The following is a 27,415-nucleotide window of genomic DNA, read 5'->3' as shown; positions in this document are numbered from 1 at the left end:
GTAGATTAATCTGTGTGAACTAGAGAACTCTGCTGAAACTGCTGTTTAACATTCTAAAGTGTGGAATTCATCTTCTTACAGCACAAAAGAGCTTCCGATAATAAAGATTTTTTATAACGGCAATAAGGCAGCTCAGTGGGGTGTGGTTTTCATGAAATAATCACACTTCTGAGAGATTAGACATTGTGCCTTACGCTGTACAATCCCCTCAAGTATTATGGTGACATGTTGATGCCACCTCCCCCACACACAGCTCTATTCCTCAGTTACTCAATGGGCCCTTCCAAAAATATCTGCCCACTTAGAGCTATATTATAAACAAGCTGGGAGATCTATAATACAGTATTAGTGCTTTATCACCTCACAGTTTTCTTTATGTTTCTCATAAGTAGAAATAGTTATAACTTTCCACTGTAGTTCAGATTTAAAACACACAAACCAAAAATATAGTTACAGTAAGAAAAAGTCATAGTTTAGAAATATGGACTATATACTTGTTGCAGTTTAGCTCATAATTATGCAAGTCATCCATTATTAATCTGCATTGCTTTTTAAATGAGGCATCCATTAAGAGTTCAGGCATAAATTTGAATATTGTACTATAAAATTAACCAAGAATATATGTTAACATTAAAATATATTACTTCAAATTTTCAAAAATTATTACATGAGGAATATGTCACTTTTATTTGCCGTTCGCTTCAAACTGTAATCTAAACAACATCTATTGATATTTTCAGTGATCTCCTAATGCTAATAGTTTGAAGACTGATAGTAGGGTGTATCTGTTGTTTCTCATTGGCAAAGAAAAGTGTATTCTCTTGCATATTTCATCTGTTTTCGTGTTTAGACAGAATATTAAGAAAATATATGGTAGGGACCTATAAATGCCAGTTGTAAGTAGGGTTTTTGATTTATTAAGCACTTTTCTAGAACTGTGCCAAAATATTACGCTTTGTGGGCATAATTCTACATTTTTGACATTATGGAATAAATTTTTTAAAGTTGCTTTGGAATGCTACATAATTGAAAATTCCATTATAAGTAATGTTGCACTCCCTGTGTTGTAGAAAATATATGCCTAGTTTAAAGTGCTATTTATTTCAAAAATAATGCCATTTTTAACCACAGAACCCTTGTAAAAGATGAATAGCATGTTTTAAGCTAATGGTGCAATTAACCAAAGTTTCAGTTTATGTCAAAGCTTATAAGTTGTTTGCTAAACTTTCTGGGCGAGGAATCTAGTGGTCTATCACAGGCTATGGTAACAAAAGGTCAAGGTATTAAATTAAATTAATAGATTACTTTTGCCTACCATAAGAAAAATAAAACTAATAAACTTTGTCAGTTTTTCCTAAGAGTATTAATATTGTTACAGTGGATACGTTTGGCAGTTCTAGTTGTGGAAGAAGGTTCCAACACAATGGACAAAATTAACCCTTGCTTTTATTAGGAATTTTATAACAGTGATTTAAACTTTAATGTCTATAAAGATCACTTCAGGATCTTGTTAAAATGCAGATTGTGACTCAGTAGGTCTAGGGTGGAGTTTCAGAGTCTGTGTTTCTAATAAGCTCTGAAGTGATGACCGTATTTCTTGTTTAGCTACAGCCTTTGTGCAACATCACGCTGGAATCTTGTATCATTCTTTTGTTTGTCTTCTGCTACACGTGACAGGTTGCTAACAGGTTTTGGTTGTTGCTTTGGACAGAATTCTGTTCCTCCAAAATGTATATGCTGGAACCCCAACACCCAATGTAACTGTATTTGCAGATAGGGCCTTTGTGGAGATAATTCAGTTTAAATAAAGTCATAAGAGTATAGTCACAGATTGGGGTCCTTATGAAAAGATACACCAGAGAGGTCACTCTCTGTCTGTGCCATGGAGCACACAAGGAGAGGATACTGTCTGCAAGCCAGAAAGAGAGCCCTCTCCAGAGATCTAATCAGCCAGCACCTTGATCTCAGGCTTCCCAGCCTCCAGACATGTGAGGTAATGCTTTTCTGTTGTTTAAGCCACTCGGTCTATGATATTGTGTTGTGGCAGCCCAAGCCAACTAATATAGATGTTGTTTTTTCTTTTGCTTTCTTTCCTCCCATATTTTACCTGAGGAAGTAAAGTTCACCAAATTAGGAAGCCAGTGTAACCAGAAGCAAGTTTTCAGCTATTGCTCCAAATTCTTATCCTGATCATGTCCTGCATCATCGATTGGATTGAGCAAGAAAGATGATGCTTTTCTCACCTTGCCAAAGAATGCATTTAATTTTCCTTAGTAACTACATTATTCCTGTTAACCAAGCAAATTGTTGAGACAATTTCTTAAAGCCTTAGAGTAGAAATTCCAGGCTGATTAGTTGAAAAGTTGTACCTGGTTGATTTCATGGCATCTCGCTCTGTCATGTCTTCCCACCCCAAATTTCGACCAGGGAGAGGGACAGAACTGAAGGCAGTTGTCGTGGCTCTTTCACCTCTCAGAATATGGAGGCGGGCATCCTGCTGCTGTCAATCAGTTAGCCTCCCCCTACTTTCCTACTCATACACCAGGTTATCAACCTGCAAGTGTCAGTGAAATAAATTGTAGTACTTCTTCAGTAAAGCTGGAGGGATTGATTATATGGCATGACTATAAGGATTCTCTTATGAATTATAAAAATACAAAATGGCTATGGGGACAAACTGACTTTGAGATATAGAAGTGTGCTTAAGTTACTCACATTCCTACATATAGTCAAATTATATTTTACAGTATATGTCAAATGTAGTTGACTGTGCTCTAGGAACATTAAATACATCAATATTTGAATTCAACCCCCCAAAATGTAAATGAATGGACACTAATGTCTTTTCAAAGCTCTTCATTTGAATTATGGAAAGATGTGTGATTTTATCATGGAGCATCCCCTTGCTTTTTAAAATTCACCTATTTTTAGAAAGTTTCAGAAACAACTTTACAAAGAATATATGCCAAAAGCACAAAGGAGGCAAGTTAAAACAGGGTTATCAAGACCAAATACGTCTGGGCTAATTTAGTTACTGTGTTGGCCTCCATTTGGTAAGATTTATCTAATGTTTTCTGCCTCTAAACTCAAAAACACTTGTGATTTTGCAGTATGAAGCCTTGTAGATAGTGTTTTTTGTTGTTGTTGTTGTTTGTTTTTTGTTTTTGTTTTTTTTTTTTAAAGCGAAAGCAAGTTTATTAAGAAAGTAAAGAATGGCTACCCCATAGGCAGAGCAGCCCATAGATAGTGCTTTTAGCAACATGTACAATAATTATTTGAACGTGTCCATTTATTATAATACTCTAAAAATGCCACAGGCATGAGCTTAGGTAGTCCTTCAATGATTTATTTTCATCCAAATATTGAATTTGAGTTACCTAAAGGAAAAGGTGTAAAGCATTTTCTCCCATTTTTCTCTACGTAAACTTCTTACAGTTAAGTCCTTCAAATTCTAAGCTTTTCAAGAGTATTTATATGATACCGTTTATTTCAATATGAGTTTATATATCACTGTGAAAACTCCATAACAAATGGATGAAAAGAACTACAGAATGCAAATTGTATTGAGCTAATGAAGAACAAAAAGCTTCCCTTTACCATAGTCCCAATCTTTTGCTGAAATTGGGGCAGATGCCCATTTCCTGCAGAGAATTGCAGAACTGGGAACATGCAGCTGCCAGATTTTGACTCTCCGCCATGTGTAGAACTGTTATGTCTCTCCGGGTGGAGGTTAGAATTCTGATCCACCTTCTGCCTTCATTCCACAGAAAATGTTTCCAAAGGTTTACTTGTGTTCAATGTCTAATCCTCCCACCAGAGAATCAAGTTTGGTGTTGATACACATTTTACTTTTGATACATTCAAAGAGTTTTCCTTTGCTTGATCATGTGTTTCAGTGTAAACAGGGTTAATCTATGGTGAAAAATTTGTATACTACTGGGAAAGATTTTAAAATGTATCTCTGTGACTTTAAATACAAACTGAGCCACTGCTTTAAACTTTAAGGATTTTGGCTTTTAGTCAAGTATTTAAGGACATGCCTTTGGTATTAGATTCCTGGTTATAAAGTTTTTTTAAATTTAATAAACACAGAAGATGCATTATGATTATGGAATAAATCATCTGTGAAATTTGGTATTTTGAACAAAACAATCCCTGAAATACAATCCTATTTTTTTTAACCAGAGTAGTCTATGAAAACAAAATCAGTTGTACTATGTCAAGCTGTACATCTAGAGACATTGTATCTCTAAAAATCTTTGTGGACAGTGTTTTTAAATCTGTAAAAGTTTGTAAATGCCTCATATCAGCCCAGAAAGTTTTAGCAATTCTCTTTTTCCAATATTTAAATATCGGTACATTGAAATCTAAAAAGGATTTTCACATAAGCTTATGCATATGTAATAATGTAATATATTTTAATTGGCACACAAGATGTGAAAAGAGATTTTGTTTAGTGGGAAAAATTGTGTACCAAAGTACCCCTTCCTTTCCTTGTAGTATATTCATTGATGCTTATGCTTTTCATTTTGCTACTTAACAGCTGGACTACACAAATGAGACATAGCTAAAAGGTCTATTTGGCTTCTTATATTTAAGGAATACTAAGACAGTGCCCCAGGGAGGTTGCAGTGTTGCCTCTGGAGAATGTGGGGTGTGATTGTCTGGTAGTGTTTTTTACCTCGTCAGCTGTGAGGGCCAGGCATTCATGGCAGTGGAGAATGCTGCTCTTTGCTTGTATTCTCAGACTACAGGAATAATGCTGATAACACTACCACACACAAAAGTCCCGGATTTAGTTACAGTGCTCACCAGTCTTACCTGTTCCATTATCTAGGTTACCAAAGGACTTAGCTTTCGTTTGTCTTACTTAGAAGCCTTCCATAGAGGAGTAAAAACACCAGTGTCCTTTCTGTACCTAAAATTATCAGACCTATTTATATTGAAAAGGCATTTCATTTTATTTTTCTTGTCAGAATGAGACTGAAATCTTTTATGTTACTGAGAAACAGAGGTGCAGGATTAAACGCCGTAAGATTTTCATCTAATGGACACTAGTCTTGTTTTAACATTGAAATGTCTTCTTAAAATGAAGTATGACAGGGAGAAAAAAGGTAAAGTGAGCATCAAGCAACATTCAAGGCCTATCTGCATCTGGATCTATGAGTCGTATGGGCTTGATTAGAAAAAAAATAAAGAGAAAAAATTGAAACGAAAATAAGACAGAAGTTTGACATTGTGAAGAGAATATTGAGGATAGCCAGTATGATTAGAAAATGAAAGAAGCAATTCCCAAAGATGCTTTATTTTCTTTATTCAGTCCAGTGCAACATTAATTAATTTGCTGCTGTGTTCCAAGCCTGAAGATCAGGTGTTCCTTTAACAGGTAGTTATATGTTCTATTTTCTGACCCCAGAGGGCTCAGAAACAAACAGAGCGAACATATGAATGGCATAACTGTCATACGATGGAACACACGCTTTGTTAGCAACATGAAGAAAGAACTATTGCATGCAATAGATAAAAATAAATTTATGTATTAATTATGTAAGAGAGCAGGGGACAAAGAAGGCTTCAAAAAGGAAGCTGTTTCTGAAATACTTTATCAGAAAACATATGGACAAGATAATACTGGACAAATGCAAAAAGGAATTTGGAATGATGGGCGGGGTTTTGGTGGAGATGAGTTTTTAAAGAAGTAGAAATGGCTCCAGGGAAGTTTATGTCAAGATTGACTGGGGCTAAGTTTTGAAAAGCCTTCAATATAGAAAAGGAAGTTTGGACTTTTCAATATAGAAAAGGAAGTTTGGACTTTATTCTGGCAGGCCCTTAGAAACCAGAGAAACTTTTTAAGGAAGGGAATAATATGCTCAAGTTTGTGTCTTAGAAAGATAGCTGTATAGATGGAGTCCTGGGTGGATAAAATATCTGAGGTAGCCAGTATACTCCCAGATGAGAGGATGCTGGTTGTGCTAAGGCAATTGTGTCAAAGAAGAGGACATAACGAATTTAAGTGTTGCCCAGGTTTATTCCAAGGAACAATGGTTCAAAGTGATATGCCTTAAAAAGAGATCTGGTAAAGTAACAACTCTGGGAAATATTGAATCCTATTTTATGTATTTGTGGCCCATAGAAAACACTTATGAGGTGCCAGGTAGGCTTCTTAAGTACCCTACAATACTGATTTAATTCTTATACAAGACCCTTAGAAAGTAGGTTCTATTATCATCCACATTTTACAGATGAGAAACATCTTGCCTATCCAGGATCCCCAACATTAGGAAGAGACAGAGTTGCAAAGGGAACAAGTGGCCTTTAAACTACCAGCCCTATAGCCTCCCAATGGAATCTCTTTGGCTAAAGGGGCCCTTAGTTCTCATTTGCATATAAGTTGTCTGACTAGTCTTAAGGATTAAAAAAAAAATGTTAACAGTGGCATTTCTTAAACATATTGGTTCTTAGAATTGTTTTGTCCTCTACTCTTTAAAATCCTGCAGAATGAATACCCTCTGAAACCCAGTGTGGGAAATAATAGAAAAAAATAGAAATAATTCAGAAGAAAAAACAATAAACAGTGGTAACCAAAAGTCATTTAACTATTCCATTTTAAATTATTTTAAGGTTACTTATTTTTATATTAACACAGTCATAGATTTTACAAAGAGGCATTTCATTATATCAATGTCTATAATAACCCTAATATTATTTCAATAAAGAGGAGAGGGTGGTTTCATTCTAAAATAAAAATCAGAAGAAAAAGAAAGACAAGGCACGAAACAGAGGAATGATACCAAGCTTGTTCTTTCTAGACCCAAGCTGAAGACTTATAAGAACACCTACAATTTCCAGCTTTACTCTTGAACTTCTCCCAATCCTGTTTTTATTGTTCTCAGCTGGCTTTACCTTTCACTGTAACATCACTCTGAACCTGGAAGATGATGGCTGTGTAGTTAATCAGGCTTAGTCTTTGAGGCTGGAGAGGGAGGAGTAAAAAGAAAGGGCATGTAGGAGGGTGGCTCAACATAGGATTTGAAGTTTAAAATTCCCAGGCTAAGGATTACATATTTTATCCCATTTCTTTTCTGTAACCCTGTGAAGCAAGTAGTATAATTAGCTCCATATCACAGAGGAGAAAACTGAGGTAGAGAGAGGTAAGTGGCTAGGATTTGGCAGCTGGTGACTATCTAGCATTGGCATCCTTATCTTAATAGGTAACATTTGTTGTAAGTGTCTATATTCTAGGCATTGTACAGTACTGAGTACAATGTAATGTCAAGGTACATACAAAAGCATATGTAATTTTCACAGCTCTGTGAGATAGTCCCTATTATAATCCCCATTTAAAAGATGAATAAACTGAGACTTAGAAGGCTGGTAACTATCCTAGTGTCACATAGCTAGTGAGGAATGGAATCAGAATTCTAATCAAGCAGGCTGACACCAGATTGTGTGTTCTGAACCACCCAGCAAGTACTGCCAATATTTATACAGGTGACACTCAACACAGAGGAGAAAGGGTCACAAAATGGCTTATGGTATTTCTTGCCCCTCACCTAGCAGAGTGTACAGTACTTGTCCCCTCCACCAGTCTATTGACTCCACCAGGGTAAATGCTGTACTGTTTTACTATTGTGGTATTTTGACTCCCTAGCACAATTATTGATACATAGAGGATTTTATGAATGATTCTACAGTGAATCAATGAATCAATGAATAATGGAATGAAGAAAGTCATGAGCAGCTACATGTGTTACTTGTAAAGCAGGGTTTAACCCAGTTGTATTAGATTAACCTCCTGGGTTGTGCAGACCCCCCGAGGAGCTGCTCCCTTCATCCCAACTCCACCTCACTGTGCCTCAGTTCCACAATCTGGTGCCCAGTTCCTGCAGCAGTAGGGGAAATTCCTGCCAAAACAGAGGCCCCAGTCTTTCCCTTTTCTCCCCTCATTCTGCTTAGCCCATGGAGCAGTGGAAATTTCCACCCATTGTAATCCTTATATTTTGTAATATATTTTCATATAAGTTATCACATTTGATTTTTATAGCAATTCTGTGTGGTAGGCAGGGTATTTTTATTTTCTCTCCAGAACTCAGGGAAGAAATTTTCAGTAAGTGGCTGAGTGGCAAATCCAGTTCTCTTGTAGCTCCGTAACTTTTCCAGTGAACAAGTACAAGTATGTAACTGCTCCATTGCATAACCTGGGTTAAGCTACTCTCAGGCGTGACTTCTGCAACTGAGTCAATTAACACGAAAGCAGGCTTTAAACATTTCCCACCAGCAGATGACTTTTAAAGGAACTTTCTTCACAAATACACATGGACCAATTTTGCTAGGTTGTAGTTTGAACTTGTTAACGCACAAATGAATCATCAAACTGATCCTGCACTGAAACTATTGTTCCCAAGAAAGTAGGCCAAACAGTAGCACTGCATTTGAACAAATATATAAGTAGTGTGTGTTCAAGAAGCAGCAGAATGTCATGATTAAGGGCATAGACTCTGAACCCAGAAGGGCTCGTTCAAATGCTAGTTCTTCCATTTTACAACTGTGTTATCTTGATTACGTTACTTAACATCTCTGGGCTTTAATTCCTTCATCTGTTAAAAGTAATACTGTTAGTACATATCACACAGGCTTGCTGAGACAACTACATGAATTAGTGCATTTATATAGTGCCAGCCACACAGTAGACACTATGTAAATGTATGTATTAATATCATTTTTATAATATATCTTTGCAACATGCTTTGAAGAACATTAGAAGGGCTAGATAAAAATATTGGCATTTTTATCTTCTACTCTAAAAGTTTAAAAAACCGAAGGTGCGCAAAAAAAGTCACAGGTCTCATTGTCAGTTTTATCCTGGTAAAGACACTAAACGGCCTTATCTGCTTTCTCCTCATTGAGAGGCTCTAATAAGTTTGCTCAGCTTTCCCTCTCCCACTGCCTGCTTTGTAGTAGAAGTTAAAAAAAAAATCCTCCTCCCTTAACTGCTTTAACATTTAACAGTCACCAAGAGAAACTGTTCCATCATGATGTCTTCCGAGTTAGTGGACTAAAACAAATTCAGCCCGTTTAATCGTATGGCATCAGGCAGTGCTGAAAATGCAATTTGTTGTGAAATTTGTTTTTGCATTTGCTATTAGAAGCCAAGTGTTCAGCTCTTTTGCAGCTTTCCACTGGACCTTATCGGGGAACACACTAGCTGGAGGGCATCTGGAGCACTGATCACTCAGAAGGAAACTGAACAGCTGTGTTTTTGACAGCTGGAGCGGGCCTGATGTCCATCAACAAATGTCCCAGATACCTAGCGCTTCTCCTTAGTTAGTAGGGGGCAGGCAACACTTTGTTGGTTTGGGAATGAGAATTCTTCCATGGTTGCCATCTTGTTTGGGTGTTGGAGGCTGGATGTTAAGCATTGGAACAGGTTTACATTTATCTATTGTTCCACCAAATATTTGCTATCATCCTTATTATGATACCCGGTAAGAAAAAAAAAGATGAAGATATTCTAGAAAAGTGAGCAAATAAAAGAACAAACAAGAAAAACTACATAAAAAAACAAAGCTGAACAAGGGATAAGGAGACCCTCAGAATCCGTTGCATTTTTCTTGCTTGTTTATTGTCAGAGAGAGAGAGATAATAGATAAATATTTTAGTCAAAAGGAATGCTGTGAAGGGATGAATAATCAGCTCTTCTTCAGTGTCCTTTAGCACCTCACTTTCATCTCACATGAAAGTGTCTCATGTGAATGTGAACTTATTATTCAGGGACACTGTTTGATGCTAACTGTGCCTTTTGCATAATGTGTCTGTATATTTGAATACAAAGGGACTACAATTTATACCTTTACAAAGTTGTTTGTAATAAATACAACTGATCCCCAGATGAGGTGGTCCTAACCAATGGTTGCCTATTATCTAGCAAAAAAGACAGGAAAACAGGGCATTTGATTTTTCAAGTGTGGTTTTAAATGAAATGATTTTGTTTAATTAAAATGTATTGCATTTAGCAAAGAATACTTTCACATACCCATAACTGTGCACAAATAATAGAGTAACACTGTGTTTTGTGTTAACTTTCGTTGATGTCTATGCATCAAATGGAAAATTCTTTCCTGTTGTCCCCAAACCACGAGGCTTCTTAAAGTCCCCCATACTCCCAACTCTTCTAATTCAATGATACTTTAAAGTATTTACACTTCTCAGTTAATGAGTTCAGCTAAAGAGATGTAAAGTCAATTCTCTGTAATAAGATCTTGGAACAGAATCTGAAACCACTGAATATAATAGTATGTAAGAGCACCTTGAGAAGGTATGAGTTAGAACTTTCACATAAGAGCTTATTTGAGGGTTTGATGTGCATTGTTTCAACTTCATTTAATAAGTAATCGTGTTATAATTACAGTTTTAATCAGCATCTTACTCTTAACCTGACCTAAAAAAAAAAGCAGATCACAGTTATAGGAGTTAGAATCTACAGAATCTTATAGAACTCTAGGCTAATTCCATAAGTTACAATGATAAACCAAAGTCACGGGAGGTCAAATAACCTTAAGTCAAGTCGTGTAGAAGGAAACCCAGATCTAACTCCTAATCCCTTGTTTTTTTCGCCTCACACATTGCAAAGTAGAAACTATGTAATGGTTGAAATGTGTCACACAAGAGTGACACACCAACTGTTCTCTCAGTAGGAATCATCTTGAGTCCAATAACCCATATCTGTATTAGTTCCTTAAATGATAATCAAAACATACTCATTAAATCTGTGAATGGCCTTGGCTATATGTGCAAAATACTTCTATCTCAACATGCCAGGTTTCTTGCTCCTTCTTCTATTTTTCTCCCAGCTTTCTATTGACTGGCTGTGTAGGGCATTTTAAAAATGCAATAAGCAAGCAGTTAAAACAAGTTAATTTTCTTGGCTGCTCAATGGATTTGACCAAAGTGCTTTCGCAGTAACATACCATTAATAGCGTTAAAATCACAAGTTATAAACACACTGACTAAATAGTGAGGAGGCAACAACAGGAATGTGTAGAGAGTAGCTGGAAGAAACTAAAAACTAGCTTAAAAGAACAGTTTCAGCATAGGAAAAAAATCACAGAGGCCTAGGGGTGGCAGGAGACATTCGATGTGTATTAGCGATATTATTGTTATTTTCCTTAGTCTTATGGCAATAATTTAAGGCTGTTGTCAACTTTAAATCTGTTTTCAGATGTGCTAATAGAATATTTTAAACAATGAAAACATTGCTAAGAACATGGAATTCACCAGTGAATAGTGATGGATATCATAACATACAAACATCTTTATCCCTCTCAGTGGTGGGTATTGCCCGTACAAAACACTAAAATAATTATTCTGTTCCCAGGCAAAATCCAGTTTTGATGCTATTGTTCTTATAAAGAATCAGAATTGACGAGTATATTCAAGAAATAAAAATGTTTGCTTCTAAAATTTTATGTTTATTAAACTTGGGGAGAGAGCATAGATCACTAAAAAAATTAAAATTTTCTAGAACTGGTTTAAAATCTTGGCTGGCTGCAAGGCTGAAACAGTTGTGTAACCTGGGCTGAGTTACCCAGCCTGGTTGAAAATAAAGTTCTTTAATTTCAAAATGAGAAAAAAAATAGTAACAGCTTCTTAGGCTACTTATGAGGATTAAATGACATAATATGTGCAGAGCACGACAAAGAGCCTTTGACAAAGTCAGTACCAAAAATTTGATGGTTATTGTTATTTTCTTAAACATGTTACATGTAATCGTTTATTAAGAATCTAATAAGTAAGGCTCTTTGGTATATGTCAAATGTTTTGTAGTTTAAAGGTCTTAATTTAACTTCTTAATATCATTGAGAAGAAACCTTGGCTCGTGTGTGTGTGTGTGTGTGTTTGTGTGTGTGTTGCGCACGTGCTGGGGGAGAGGAAGGAAGGAAAGAAAGAAGGAAGAAAGGAAAACCAGTGATGAAAGCTAATACTTATACAGTACTTAAAAAATATGCCCAACACTCTTCTAAGTGCTTTACATACATTAACTACTATATTCCTAATGAGAAACTTAGGACACAAGACCTAGTATCACCTTCATCTTAAAGATGAGGATACTGAGGTTTTTAAAAAGGTAATATCGCTGAAGTCTCAGAGCCAACAAATAACTAGGCTATGTTTGAGTTGACACAGTTGAGCTTCAGAGTCTGTATGATTAAATACTAGGCAATACAGATCTTTATAAGTAAATATGAAAAGAGACATAGATGGGTCTGTATGTGTGGCTTACATATGACTGTGGAGAAAAATGCCGGAATGTACTCCAACACAAACGTAGACACACACTCACACGCATGTGTTGCTTGATATTTGCAAGGACAAAAAATAATGCTTTTAAGCAAACATTATTAAGGAACTATGTTTATCTTTATTCTCAACTTCCAAAGAGAGGAAGAAATAAGAAATTTCAGAAAAATAAAAATAATAATTAAGGAATAGGAAAATAGAACCTATGAGAAATGATTTTTAAAAGACTAGTTTCTATTAAAGAGAAAAAATATCAAAAAAGGAAACAAAATTAACCACTTGTGCATATTGAAACTAAAAATACATTTGTGCCAGGGAGCAAAATTAGTAAGTTCACGGAAAAAAAAAAAATAGTTGCCTTTGTTTCCTGGCCAAAGAAAAAGAAGATGTTTAGGAAAATGTACCCCAGCCTTCAAATGCTTTCCAAGGAAAGGAACATTAAAATCCTATAGCATGTCATTTGTATGAAAGTAATAATCCAAGTCCATTAAAATAAATTCCAGAAACATTTGCAAGCGTTCTCAAGCAAAAAAGTGGTAAGAGATGTTTTAAATATGATTCAAAAGAAGCCGGGAAGGAGAAAAGTGGAACTACTTAATAATAAAGTTCAAAAAGTTTTGTTTTTTGATGAAAACAAGAAAACAAAGGAGTAGGCATTAAAATAAATAATTTAAATATTTCATGGCAAATTAAGAAATTTTCAAATCCCAAAGCATCTTTGAAATGAACAAGTTAAATTTTGAAACAAAATGTGGAACACACAGTGATTCTCAATACTGTTGTACATATGGATGAAACTCACCTGTTATATATATTTTTAATACCCAATTCTTGAGTTTCAGATTCGTTTTGGGGAGTTAGAGTTAATATGTTATTTGTGGAGATAATTCTCTATGGGTTTTTGCATTTCTGCATGTCTAGTGATCTGAGATGCTGGCTCTCTTTTCCAGACTTTTCAAGGTTGTGAGGAGCCTTGGAGGATAGAAATTGTTTGTTTCTCTGGAGCAAAGGGCAGGTATTTTACTGTTCAGTAAAATAATGAAAACATTTTCTGCTGGAGCAAAGGTTAGAAAGGCTCATTATAAAAGATTTGTGCTCCCTTAGCTTAGGACACAAATCTACTGAGTGATAATCATCTATCTATCTAGGCCCTTCGGCATCAGCCCATGGGATCTGAGTTTAGGAGGAATCAATGCAAATAGGCTGAAGCTCATGCTGCTTGCTCTGCTGAGAGTAATAAAGTCCTTTGTATCTGACCCAGGAGTTTCATATCTTCTGTCAGCATCCATGAAACCATGGTAGGCTAACTTATTAGTTGCAAGTAGGGTAAAATCTCAGACACGACATATGTTTTTAACTGTTTGCTGTTAAAATTTTTAAACATTTATAAAAATCAACAGAATAGTATAATGAATTCTTTCTGAGGCCATCACCCACTCCAACAATAATCAACTCATGAACAGTCTGGTATATTTATAGTCCTGTCTCATTTTCATCCATCCCCTACAAAATAGTAGTATTTTGAGGCAAATTCCAGAAATCATATCATTTGATACACAAATATTTCAGTAGATATCTCTAAAATTTAAAAAATACGTCACAATACCATTAATACACCCAACATTAATTAATAATAATTCTTTGATGCACCAAAATACTGGTCCATCTCTAATTTTCAATTACCTTATAATGTCTTTAACAAATTACTTGTATCTGAATCCAGATGAAATCAACACAGTGAGGCTGATTGATATTTCCCTCTTCTGATCTCTAGGTTCTGCCTCTAATTTTTCTTTCTTATTCTTTGCAATTTTTTTACTGAGGAAACACAGGTGTTTGACCCACAGTCGGAATTTTGTTCATTGCTTAACAATAGTGTCTTTTAATATATATTTCAATCATCTCTGTTTTCTACAAATGACTAATTAGGAATAGAGGCTTAGTAAGATTCAGATCTTTTTTCCCCCTTGAAACTAAATCATTGGTGGGAGTATATTCTTTCAAGAGTTATATTGTCTCTTTCTTCTTTGTAGTTTGAGACCATTGATGCTTAACTTTTAGATTCATTAATTCATTAGGGTCTACAAACTAATGATATTCCAATTTTATTATATCTTCTTTATTTATTTCTACATAGAGAAACTTTCCCTAAATACTAATTGGTTCATTTAAGACATATAGGATAAATGCTTGGTATGTTCCCCTTATTTTCTATTCTTGAGAATAATTTTAAAGATTATTAAATTAAATTTAGTTTGATAAATATGTAAATATTGATATAGTTACAAAGTAAACTCTACAAAGCAAAATGCCAAATAAAGGGAACATATCAAACATTTATCTTATCCCCTCCATATGAATTAAAATGTGAAAATAAGTCTTAACTTTCATTTATTTCTTTTGTATCCTATACCCTCACCTCTCTCTAGAAATAACTTTTACAAACCAGATTTATGGTTTGACCTCCAAGGTGTTTTTTAAAAAAATATAATCAGATATATATGAATAGTCATACCACCTTTTTTCTGAGAAAAATGATGGCGTACAATGTATTTGTCTCTTCCTTTTTCACTAAAAGATATGCTATGAATATTGCTCATAGAAGTATGTAGAGATATTTCTCATTCCTTTTTGCAGTCATGGTTCTCTATTATATGGAAGCACCATAATTTATTCAACCAACCTCTCATTGATGGAAATTTGAGTTGTTTCAACTCTTTTACTATGACAGATAGTCTTGCAATTAACAGCTTTGGGCAAATATTGTTAAGTATTTTTGTGAGCATATTTTTGCAATATATTACCGGAATTAGCATTTCTAGGTCAAAGGGTAAATGCACATTTAATTTGGTTAGATGTTGCCAAATTATCCTCTGTAGTAATTGCACCATTTTTCATACCTACCAGCAATGTAAGAGAGAGCATGTTTCTCTACAAGTTGATTTTTACAAAGCTCAACCGGTATTGTATGTTGTCAGAGTTTGGGGGTTTTGTCAATCTAATAGCTTTAGTTTATGTTTTTATTTGGCATTTTTTTTCTTTGAACTGTTTCCCTAACTCATTTGTCTATCATATGGTTGATTTTTTTCTATTTTTAGAAGCTCTTTGTATTTTAGAGAAGAGCAGTTCATTTACTAACATCTCTCAAAGTAGCACACCTGACTTCTATGTATAATTTAATGCTCCTATGTCCAACTATCTACTCCATGTCTCCATGTGGTTGTCTGTTAAACATCTACTATTTATGAGTTCAAAATGAAACTACTGCTTTCTCGCCACACATTGACTCTTCCCTCCTAGATTCCCCCTATTCAGTTACAGCAAGTCCATCATTCTAGGTTTTTCAGACCAAAAAGCTTAAGAGTCAGCCTTGACTTCTTGGTTTTTCAGTCACCACACGAACTCCTTCAGCAATTTTTACTGGCTTTACTTTCAAAATAAATCCAGAATCTTCTCCTCAAATCCATTACTTCAACTCTGATTTGAACCCCTATTATTTTCCACCTGGATTATTACAATAGCTTTGTATTAGTCAGGTTTCTCTAGAGGGACAGAACTAATAGGATAGACATATATATGAAAGGGAGTTTATTAAGGAGTGTTGACTCACATGATCACAAGGTGAAGTCCCATTGTAGGCCATCTGCAACCTGAGGAGAAAGGAAGCCAGTCTGAATCCCAAAACCTCAAAATAGGGAAGCCAACAGTGCAGCCTTCAGTCTGTGGCCCAAGGCCCAAGAGCCAGTGGAAAACCACTGGTGTAAGTCCAAGGGTCCAAGAGCTAAAGAACTTGGAGTCTGATGTTCAAGGGCAGGAAACATCCAACACAAAAGACAGATGAAGGCCAGAACACTCAGCAGGTCTGCTCTTTCCAACTTCTTCTGTCTGCTTTATATTAGCCACACTGGCTGGCAACCGATTAGATGGTGCCCACCCAGATTGAGGGTGAGTCTGCCTCTCCTAGTCCACTGACTCACATGTTCATCTCTTTTGGCAACACCCTCACAGACACACCCAAGAACAATACTTTGCATCCTTCAATCCGATCAAGTTGACACACAATATTAACCATCACAACCCTCATAGCTGATTTCTCTTGCCTCACCCAACTCTCACCCCAGTATAGTTTTCACATAATTGCCAGTGTGTTCTTTAAAAAACATGTTACATCATGTCATGTCTTTACTTACAACCCTCCAATGTCCCTCCTTTTGTAAAACTGAACGTTTTTTGAATGGTCTATAAAGCTGTATGTCATCTCCCACCACCCTCCATCATTACTTCTCTGGCCTCAGCTTCCACTCCCTTCCCTATCACTCACTCAGTCCCAGCAACACTGGTCACCTTGTTCTTTGAGCAAACTCATCTTGTTCTAGGCACAAAGCTTCTAATTTGCCAACCTCTAGAATGCTCTAAAAGCTATCTAGAATACTCTTCCCCTAAATATCTCCATAACCCACTTACTCGTTTTCTTCTCTGTGCTTATAATGACAACAGTTATGTCACTTAAGCCTTCTCTTAAAACCCAAGATAAAATAACCCCATCCTCTGCCACACTCACTACCCCCCCATATCATGCTCTCCCCTTCAAGACACTTAATGACAAACTGAAATAATGATTTGTTAATTGTGTTATTGCATCCTTCTTCCACCTGAGGCTAACCATGAGGGGGTGACATTATTAAGTTCACTGCTGCATATACAATCTTCTAGGGCAGTACCTGGAACAAAATAGGCTTTCTACATATTTTTATAAATGGGTGAATGAGTAAAAGAATGAATAAATAGTTATACTGTATTGACTTGGCAATTACAGCAGACAGAAATATCTGAGTACTAGCAAAATAATAAAAACTAAAAGCCACAAAAAAGGTACAAAATGTATGCCTAGTGCTAAGAAAACTTTGCTCAGTGTCATTTTAGATAATGCAAAGAAAGAAGAATCTCTTCATGATGCTTCGTTTTTCAAGTTTCTATTGGAAAATGTTTTGAATTTTGGCATAGTTTTATGGTTTCTTTTGGATCTATATTATTATTATTATCTAGAAGTAATTGAGCATGAAACCTAAGTAACACATTACCATGTGTTTATAATTAATATGATCATGCTCCCTGACCATCAAGAATATGAAGTGGAAGCCAATGCATAGTTAAATGTGAACTGGTGAAGTACTTAGTTCATATTTACAGTATTAAATGATTACAAAAAGACACTGGTTTAAGTTGTCTGAATTAAATGTGTTTACTTAATGTTTCAACATGAATACAAAACTTGATTGGAATTCACTTGAAAACAACAAGGATTCTTCGTACCTGCTGTTTCTTAGTTAAGAAAAGATTCAAATTCAAGAAGATTTTTTTTAAAATAAGTGATTTATTATTTCACTGGTTCTAAATTACTGTAAGCAAAACATCAGATTAGTAATGTGTTTAATATGAGTTATTAAATTCCCATTAGATTAAATTGCCACCCCTAGAGATCTGCAAAGCTTCTATGAATTAATTTGCATTCTTCAATAGTCACACTTCACCTTTTCTTTAATGCCACAGATACTTGAGGAAGTATATCCTAACTCCAAGAACAGTAAGTCATCTTATGAGCTCTGAAATTCTTAGTTCTGCATATTGTTTTGTGATAATAATAATAATGTGAGACATTTACAAATGGTTCTGAAAGGTTTCTTTTGGTCATTTTTAACATACAATATAATATTAGCACAATTTCCAGTAAATCTATGTCAGAAGCCATTTTCACTAGGCTGTACCAGAGCAAAATCTATTCACTATTTATGTTCTTTCCAGTTGCATTTAACTGGACCATCAATTTAAAACCATTATTGAACTGACTGGTTTAATATTTGTTTTAAATATCTTATATAAATACAATCTAAACATTTTATCTGTGAGTCTTTCAAAATTAAGGCAGAGTTATACAGAGCACTCTGTAGTTGGAAGCAAAGGACTCGTGAGTGTTTCCTTTGAAAGTTGAGAACACTGTAATGCTTAGAGGCTGGGGAACTCTGTAGTGTCTGAGCTAGGCTTTATCCAAACATGAGTGGATTCAACTAGCTGACTTGGTCTCCTTAATAGTAGATTAACATCATCCATTAATTTATGAACTTGATTTTGTGATGATAAGTAAGAAAACTCCAGGGGAAAAAAAATTAGTAACTTTATATAAAGAGACCTGTTTGCAGTGAGAAATGTAGTCACTGGAAGCATCAGACATATTTGCTAATGAAACAAGACCTGTGCATATTTACTAACTACATTTCTGCAAAGCAGATTTACTGACTCAATTCCCCAAAGCTAAAGAGAGTATCAGGCTGGATTAGAAATCAGAAGTCCCTATTCTTGAACTCACATGATGAATTCACATCTGTTCCCTGGTGCACAGCATTAATTTTAGCAGTAATGCAGCCAGTATTAGTCTAAGTTGACCCAGAAAGACAGTGGATCACTTAGGGCAAAATTCTCAGTGTTCCCAATTTAATCTGATCCCCAAATCAGAGATATATTGTCTCTATCTTTACCTAAACTGTAAATGTTAAGAGTACAGTGAGCAGAAAAAGCCAGTCTATGGCTTGATTTTCTTTCTCCAATTCTTCTTATACTCTACTGCCAAATTAACGTTCCTGTAACACCTCTCTAAAATAGCCACTTTCTACATAAGAATTTCATATTTCCCAAGACCTTCTTCTTTGCTATAAAGCATGTATTGTTTGTCTGAGTCCATAAAATACCTGCTTGCTACATCAGAAACTGCAAAACACATAAAGAAGAAAATCAAAATTGCCTGTAATCCAATTTAGACTTTTTGGGAAATATGACTGTGGCAGAGATGGAGAGCATGGATCAAGGGAAGGAAAATCTTGGGAATAGGAAGAATGGTAGGATGGCTTCCAGAAAAGATGCAATAAGAACCTGAACTGTAACAGTGGGACTAGGAGAAGATTAAAATGATACCTGAGGGACTGAGTTAACGACTTATAGATGGAGAGGAAGAAGTGATTTTAAATTTTCTAATTTGAGAGAATTGATAGATGATGATGTGAAAAACAGACTGAGATTCCTACGGGATGTGTGGTAAAGCATAATGAAAACATATGATTCAATGGTAAGGTTTTAAAATGGAGTAAAGTCCATGCTCTACTATATGCCAGTTTTGTGGCCCTGACTGCATGACCTAGGCTTTCTAAATTTCAGATAAAAGGGGGAAAAGTATATCTTATTGTGCGTGTGTGTGTGTGTGTGTGTGTGTGTGTGTGTGTGTCTGATGGAGTCTCGCTCTTGTCACTCAGGCTGGAGTGTAATGGTGCAACCTCGGCTCGCTGCAACCTCCACCTCCCAGGTTCAAGTGATTCTCCTGCCTCAGCCTACCAATTAGCTGAGTGACTTTTCAGAATTTGTTTTGAAGTTTAAACTTGTATCTAAAATATTGTTTCCAAATTGACATGGCAAATAGGCAGCTGGGAATAGATGTTTAGAGCTCAAGAAATGGATAAAGACTGGTGATGTGAGAATCAATGGTGATAACAAAGGTGATGTATAAGGAGTGTATGAGACTATTCAGACATTGGAAGAGAACATATCTAAGGACACTAACCTGAAGAAACAACAACATTTAAGAGGGGGGGTAAAGCACAGTTAGAAAAGGACTCTTAAGTAAATGAAATAAGAAAGCCAAGCTTCAAAGTTCAAGAGCAAAGTGGCTATAAAGTCCCCATGTGTGCAGTTGTGTTCAGTGCTAACTGAGCATGTCCTCAGGTTATATGTGCAGCAGTTCAGAAGATTATTTCATAGGAGCATATTTTCTCAATAAAAATGTCATTCATACTGCTGATTCACAACTGGAAGACAGAAGTTTCAAGGCAACAACTAATGATGTACCACTACACCCCAAATCCCCAAACTAGAGAAGATTCTGATAAAAGCGTTAGGAGACTGTTGATCAAACTTGCATCTGATGTAATGTGGCCTCTTCAACATCTGGATCTAATAACTTGTGACAGTTTTCTTTGGGACATTTTGAAAATGAAAAATTTTCAACCCAACTATAGTAGAATACCAGAAAACAGCTGTTAGAGACAACTTTAATGTCTCCTAGTTAATAAGAAAAATGTCTAGAAGAAAATTAAAATGTTTTAAACATATCAAGATATTAAAGAGAAGTATTCAGTACATTTTTAACCATCTTGCATAGGGACTTTGGATTAATCTGTAGAACGGTAAGAGTGCAATAGATCTGACAATAAGATTTGTGTTACAATAGAGTGCAAATGTAGTAGAATGAAGAGATTCATTAATCATTGTTACTCCTACTGACAAACTGTCTAGGCTTTCCAAACACTGGACTCGACTCAGTCATGTTCTCCACCTCCGCATGTGCTACCCAACACACTGTCCAAAGCCCATCCAAATGGCATCTTCTCCATCAAGCCTTTTCTTTTTTTTCTTTTTTTTTTTTTTTTTTTTTTTTTGAGACGGAGTCTGGCTCTGTCGCCCAGGCTGGGGTGCAATGGCGGGATCTCGGCTCACTGCAAGCTCTGCCTCCTGGGTTCACGCCATTCTCCTGCCTCAGCCTCCCAAGTAGCTGGGACTACAGGCGCCCACCACCTCGCCCGGCTAGTTTTTTGTGTTTTTTTGGTAGAGACGGGGTTTCACCGCGTTAGCTAGGATGGTCTCGATCTCCTGACCTTGTGATCCGCCAGTCTCGGCCTCCCAAAGTGCTGTGATTAAAGGCTTGAGCCACCGCACCCGACCCATCAAGGCTTTTCTTATCTTCCAGTTGAAGCAAACACTTCTTGCACTGAATACCACCAAAAGTTTGTGTACATCTTTGTTAGTGTATTCAACACTCTCTGCTCTTTTAAAAATAATTATTAGTGTTTCATTTCCTAAATGCTTCTTGAGGGTAATGATCACACTTCACTATGGGCTTTTTGCTATGCTCCACAGCTTCCAGTTTTAGGCTTTCTGCATGGTAAACATTTGGCAACTATCATTAAAATGAGTTAATGACTATGCTATGATTATCACACCAAAATTAGTCCTTCATCCCAAATAATCAGTCTATTTGAATTAATAAGAATTATTTTGTATAGATTTTGCGATCAACAAAACATTTTTACCTTTTAAATGCATTGTGAATATCATAAGACATTCGTTAATTATTTTTTCAGTAAGATATTTAAAAATTAAGTGACTTAGGAAAGTTTGATATTTGAGCCTGGTCCTAATCCTGTAATAGGAAATCAATGTTTTTTTTTAATTACCAAGTCTATAGTATCATACTCTAGTCCCTAATATCTGTCCTATCCTATCCTATTGCCTTATTAAAGACATACTAGTTAATATTTACATTGTTCTTAGGAAGACTGATCAAAATAAACTTGGTATTAACAGAATTATTGATTTAAACGTTGCTGCACTCACCTTTGCCAAACGTTAGTTGTCTAAATAAACATTCCCCGATTTTCTTCAATCGAGAAAAATAGGAAAGACCTTGCCACCAAAATGCAAACACAAGAGTTTATTTATATTTCTTAACTTCCTGTTTCCTTCCACTTAAGTCAGCATTGTTTTTTAATGCTGCTTGTTTCCAACATTTATTTTCGTTTTCTTCTTGCTCCTGACATGTGTATGGCAGTTTCCGGCAATTTTGTACGTTGCTTACAAAAAAAAGAAGAAAGCTTTTCTGAAGATGTCAGTGTTTGTAGTCAAATAAACCACTTTTCATGATAAGATTTTCCATATATTTATTCAGAGGTGTCTATTCTTTTCCCTTATGACTTGGTAATAGTCCTGCCATTCTAACCCTTCAGTAAAACCGTGTTTGGAACAATTTAAGATATTTGCAGCATACACTGTGCTTCATATAAGAAGAGATTAGCTTTTTAATAATAGCTTCTTTTGAATTAGGAAAGGATTTCTACAATAGAGAGGAAAACCACATGGGGAAATGTAATCAATGATGGTTTTGTGTAAGCTTTAATAATTTCTTTGTTCTAAAGGTTTTTGCAGTTTTTAGTTAGAAGGATAAAGGAACTCCCCCACCATATTTATTCACTGCAAAAGCAATGGTGATTATTCAGGGTATTTCTTGATACCTCTTAAGGAATCAATTTTTAGCAGATCTCTGCCAACCAGGGAATCTTCCATAAGGATTTACAATTATTTTGCTGAGTGGCATTATGAAAAAATTAATCAAATCTGCAACCAGACAGTCTTGGTTGGAATGCTGTGTTACCTTAGGCAAATTGCTTTATTCTCTGAGTGTTGGGTCCTTAATCTATAAAGTGAGAGGGTTGCAGGATTAAATAAGATTACATGTGTAAAATATCAACAAAATGTATTGCTCATAGGTGAAGCCAACAAGTGTAACCTCTCTTCACTCATAGAAATTTAATACCTACATGATTCAGATAAAGAAGAGAGAAGAATTTTCCTGAAGTGCTCTTTGTAGAAATGTAAGAATATATTAGAAATAAAACAGATCACATTCAAACTGGGTTAAATGATAGGGATGTGTTTCATCTTGCATAACAAAAAGTCTACAGGCCAGACAGACTCTCATTGTAGGATATCAGGGTTTTTGCTCAAATTTTCTGATTTCTGCTTTCTAAACTCCTCTTCATGGTTTTGTTTCATTTTGTTTTCATTTGTTTGTCAAGCTGACTTGCTCATGGTCACCAAATGGCTCCCAGTAGGAGCAGAGACAACTTATTTCCTTGCTAACAGACAGCAGGGGTCAACACTAGCCCTCAACCATGCCCTAACTAGTCTGCCCCTTTGATTTGATTTGATTAACATGTCAGATCTTGTGCCCACCACTGGACCCATAACAACTTTATGTAAGTAAATAGACATTGCCAATTTACAATCAGAAACCAAGTTTCAAAGATTTGCTAAACCACACTGCTAGGAAGTAGGAGAGCTAGAATCAGAAAGCAAATTCTCTAATGCCAAGTCCAGTAATCAGAGCAGGGTCATTCTTTTCTGTAAATAAGATTTCAACTATATATATGATGTTTATAATTTATATATAAATGACTTTAGCGTATTTCTAATAAAATCATTTTTGAAACTTAAATTTGAATTTATCTTTCTTTAGGAAATTGACTTGTATATTTTAAATGCTTTGAGACTCTAGGCATATTTCTGAAATATTTTTAAAATTCTATTTAACCCATTTATATTCATCTTTCCAAACACACTGATCTGTGGCTGAAACTTTCTCTAGATTTAAACTGATCTTGGTTTCCTTTATAACAATTTTATCAGTTCTCATCATTTGTATTTCGTCTGGTCTTATCTTCCTTCCTTTAATTAGCACTTCATAGCAGCAAATCACTGCATGTGAATTCTACCAGTAGAGATGCATTTTACAGACTCTGAGTTTTCTGGTTAAGGACTCAGGTGTGTGCCATACGGCATACGGGATAACAATTGCATTAGGGATTTTACTTAAGGCATCTAACAGGTGTTTTACATAACAGACGTTTATACTAGGACTCTGAATAAGAGAATGTGCTTAAAGTTCTTCCATGTTTTCTAAAATAAATCTTTATCCCAGCAATAATACACAAATGGCACAAAGAGCCCTTCCTTAAGGAATCAACTTAGTTATATATATATATTACAAAGTACCCTAGGTACAACTAGTCATTCTCTGCTCTTTTTTTTTTTTTTTTCCTAGAGGGATGATATTATGTCTCCTTGTGCACTCATTATCAGGGAAGCCCTTCAGGTCTCAGTCATCTTTCAATCTAAGCTTTGTAAATAACACTTGACCTGCTGCCCACATATCTTTGGTACTATATAAATATTTAATCATAAGAATCCTAAGTTATATCCTCCTGCCATGGCTGAGAATTTCTTTAAAAAAATCACCCAAGATGCTATGCTGAATCTGGAAGTCAGAGGCCTGACCTTAGAATCAAAAGCAGACCTACAATAATGGGATGCATATAGGAGCCAATTAAGAAGTTCTGTTCATCTACCTCTTCTTATTTGAAGATATACTGTATGCAATCATCTATCTCAGGGATAAATCAGATATTTTCCATTAAGATAAGACACTGATTATGGACACTCTAAAGCCAGTTGAATCACAAGGCATCTATCCACTTCATTTTTATTTTAGAACATGTGAGAATTTCAGACCAGGTTAAAACTAACTCCTAAGTTTGCATTTGCGCTGATGTTCCTCAGTAATCCAGCACATTGAAATGCCAAATCTCAGGCATTCCAAACTGAGTCACTAAAAAAATATTCATGGAGAAGAAATTAACTAAAATTCTCGAGACTGACTTGAGAGCAGCAGAGAAACAGAAAAATAAGTGGTATGCTTCCACATCGCATGTGTCCTCCAGGAGCTTTGTCAGTTCTAAAAGTTATTTGAATTCTAAGTGATTCCATGTTAAGTAAATGAATAAAAGAAAGAAAAAGAAAAAAATAAACCTGTTTGACAGAGGGCTACAAAATTGCTCACGTAAGGATGAATTTCCAGTGAAACTTTGAATGGACACTTAGGGTAGAAAAATTAACCAAACTTATGTTTAAGTTTGATTTGATTTGATGATGTATGTTTTCAACCTAGCTAATTGCACATGTGTGTTTATAACCTAAAAATCTCCCAGTGAAAACGATGAAAGGTTAAAGAAATGCAAAGCCACCGAGCTAAGTGAAGTTAAAATAATAAGTGAGCTCAACCAGATATTTTCAAAAGACTAAAAAATATAAACCTTACATTTTATTATAGAAAATATAAGTAAACCTAAATGCACACTTTTACCCCCTTATACACAGTTAAAAATTCCCAGTAGTCTTTCTGTGTTCTTTCACTGCACAGCACCTACTTAAAATTATTATTTTTCTAGATTAGTCCTGCCAAAGTCTTGAGAGACTCCAGTATCAGAAAGCTTGATGCTATGCAATTCCCTGCTCAATGTCTGATAGAGCGGTGAGCCAATTATTTTCCTGAAGCTTGTGTGGACTGGGGCTATCATAAAGAAGAAAGATAAAAAGTACAAATATAGAAAAGGAACATTCATTCATTCAAAAATCATTTGTTGAGTATCTGAAACATGAAAGGAGTGGTGACAGGGAAAGGAAGCCAGAGTACACTGGAAGATTAATTCAGCAGAAAAGAAAAATAGTCTGGGCGTGGTGGCTCATGCCTGTAATCCCAGCACCTTGGGAGGCCAAGGCGGGCAGATCACCTGAGGTCAGGACTTCGAGACCAGCCTGGCCAATATGGTGAAACCCCATCTCTACTAAAAATACAAGAATCATCTGAGTTTGGTGGCACGTGCCTGTAATCCCAGCTACTTGAGAGGCTAAGGCAGGAGAATCGCTTGAACCCGGGAGACAGATGTTGCAGTGAACAGAGATTGTGCTACTGCATTCCAGTCTGGGCGACAGAGTGAGACATCTCAAAATCATGACATGTGGAGACAACACAGATGACAGGTGCATAACAGTGCCAATGCACTCCAGCTGAAGACGACCACCAGTCAAAGAAGTTGAGTTTAGTGCTCATTGCAGCATGGGAGAACACAAGCCGTGGGGAACTATGGAAACTTTAGTAAGGAAGTGATGGGATTTTTTAATATTATAGGATTTGGGCTTGTGTGCAGTGCTTTGGGGGAAAGTGTAAGGAAGTGTGGCTTTGCTCTGGATTAGATGCTTCCAGAAAGTGAAGATAATGCTACCATTTGGTACCGTAATCTTATTCAGAAGGAAGAAAGGCTGAGTGAGGTAAAACTGTAATTGGTATAGAAGTAACAATTACACATATTAACTACATTGGGGCATGTTTGGTCATTTTTTGGTTTTGGCAATGTTGTTATGTTTTTGTCTATTCTCAGACATGATTAGGGAGTGATCTTGTTTGTGTCTAGATCTATCATGGTCAAAGATTGACCTTGTCTGATATTGATATTCCATGAAATTGTTTATGTTTAACAGGAGAATAGCAAGAATCAGCTGTGAGGGCCAGGCCAGTGGGTAGCAACACCGACGTCTGAAAGATAAGTAGCAGGCCAGGTCCTTATCAGTTGTTGCTTTGCTCTTTTTTAGGGGGAGAGACATAAAGATTAGGGTAAGAAAAAGACCAAAGAAAAATAGTGAATATTTATTTATTGCATACATATTACAAGACAGGAAATATGCTAGATGTTTTGCATACATGATTTCATTTAATATTCACAACAACCCTATGAATTAAGTACTATTTGAGTGCATATTACCTGTAAGGATAATAAGACTTAGAAAAATAAAGTTATTTGTTTAAAATGGCATAACCGTATAGAGTAGGGATGGGATTAGAATCCTAGACCTGTCTAACTTTAGAACAAAATTATTTAATCATTCCTTATAAAAGAAAGAGTGTACGAACACAACACTGGTACCTTAAGAGATGAGCATCTCCATTAAACTAAAAGGTATATCAAGGCAGAGATACTGTGTTGTTCATTTCTGAATTATTTCAGAGCAATGAGATTTGTGATTTACTTAAGAGTGGTGTTTCATAAATATAAAATGATCAATTAGATGGATGATGGATGAATTGATGGATGGAACCAAAAATGCATGCTTGATCAGATATGACTATTTCACATAATTTCACTCCACGTCCCAGGAAGTAGGAAGAAACCTTAAAATATTGGTAATAGTAATTACTCATGTTTTGGATCGTGTGATTTTCACAATGTGCTCCCACATATTTATTCTTACGGGCAGATAATTCTCTTATGTTTCACATGACAACATTGAAGGTCAGGTATGCTAAGTCCTCACATAAGTAACAAGCGGCCAGACATGGGCCAGAATCTCAGCCTCCCCATCTTTATGTCCAGAGGACTATCCTCCAAACTGTACAGCCTTTTATCTTTTAATTCTTCAAAATAATTTAGGTAAGAGAGGGAGAGTTTAGAATTCTCAGATTTTTAAAATATTTTCTAAATATCAGCAGTTATGCAGCATTTGTATTTAATAATAATGAAACTATGACCAGCCTACAACTCTGTTTGCAACCCTACATTTTAGGTGATTGTCTTTTCTTACTCTGACAGCCTGTAGCTGTTTCAGTCCTTAAGCACTATAAATAATTTAC

The 27,415-nt window shown here is 35.7% G+C and overlaps 1 protein-coding gene across 43 annotated transcripts in view; it reads left to right on the top strand.

Annotated features, from left to right (window-relative positions):
• Window positions 1-27,415, top strand: part of LOC105489121 (protein tyrosine phosphatase receptor type D) — a 2,338,800-nt gene that overhangs the window by 1,411,786 nt on the left and 899,599 nt on the right. For 2 of the 43 annotated variants that reach the window (XM_071078772.1, XM_071078774.1), the window contains exon 9: window positions 17,848-17,881. The exons of the other annotated variants lie outside the window; for them this stretch is intronic. The gene's annotated coding sequence lies outside the window, so the exon portion shown is untranslated. The remainder of the gene's footprint in view (window positions 1-17,847; window positions 17,882-27,415) is intronic. 43 annotated transcript variants of the gene reach the window in all.

The sequence above is a fragment of the Macaca nemestrina genome, chromosome 14 (genome assembly GCF_043159975.1).
Source record: "Macaca nemestrina isolate mMacNem1 chromosome 14, mMacNem.hap1, whole genome shotgun sequence".
Classification (NCBI taxonomy): Eukaryota; Metazoa; Chordata; class Mammalia; order Primates; family Cercopithecidae; genus Macaca; species Macaca nemestrina.
This window is presented reverse-complemented; position numbering and strand designations above follow the sequence as displayed.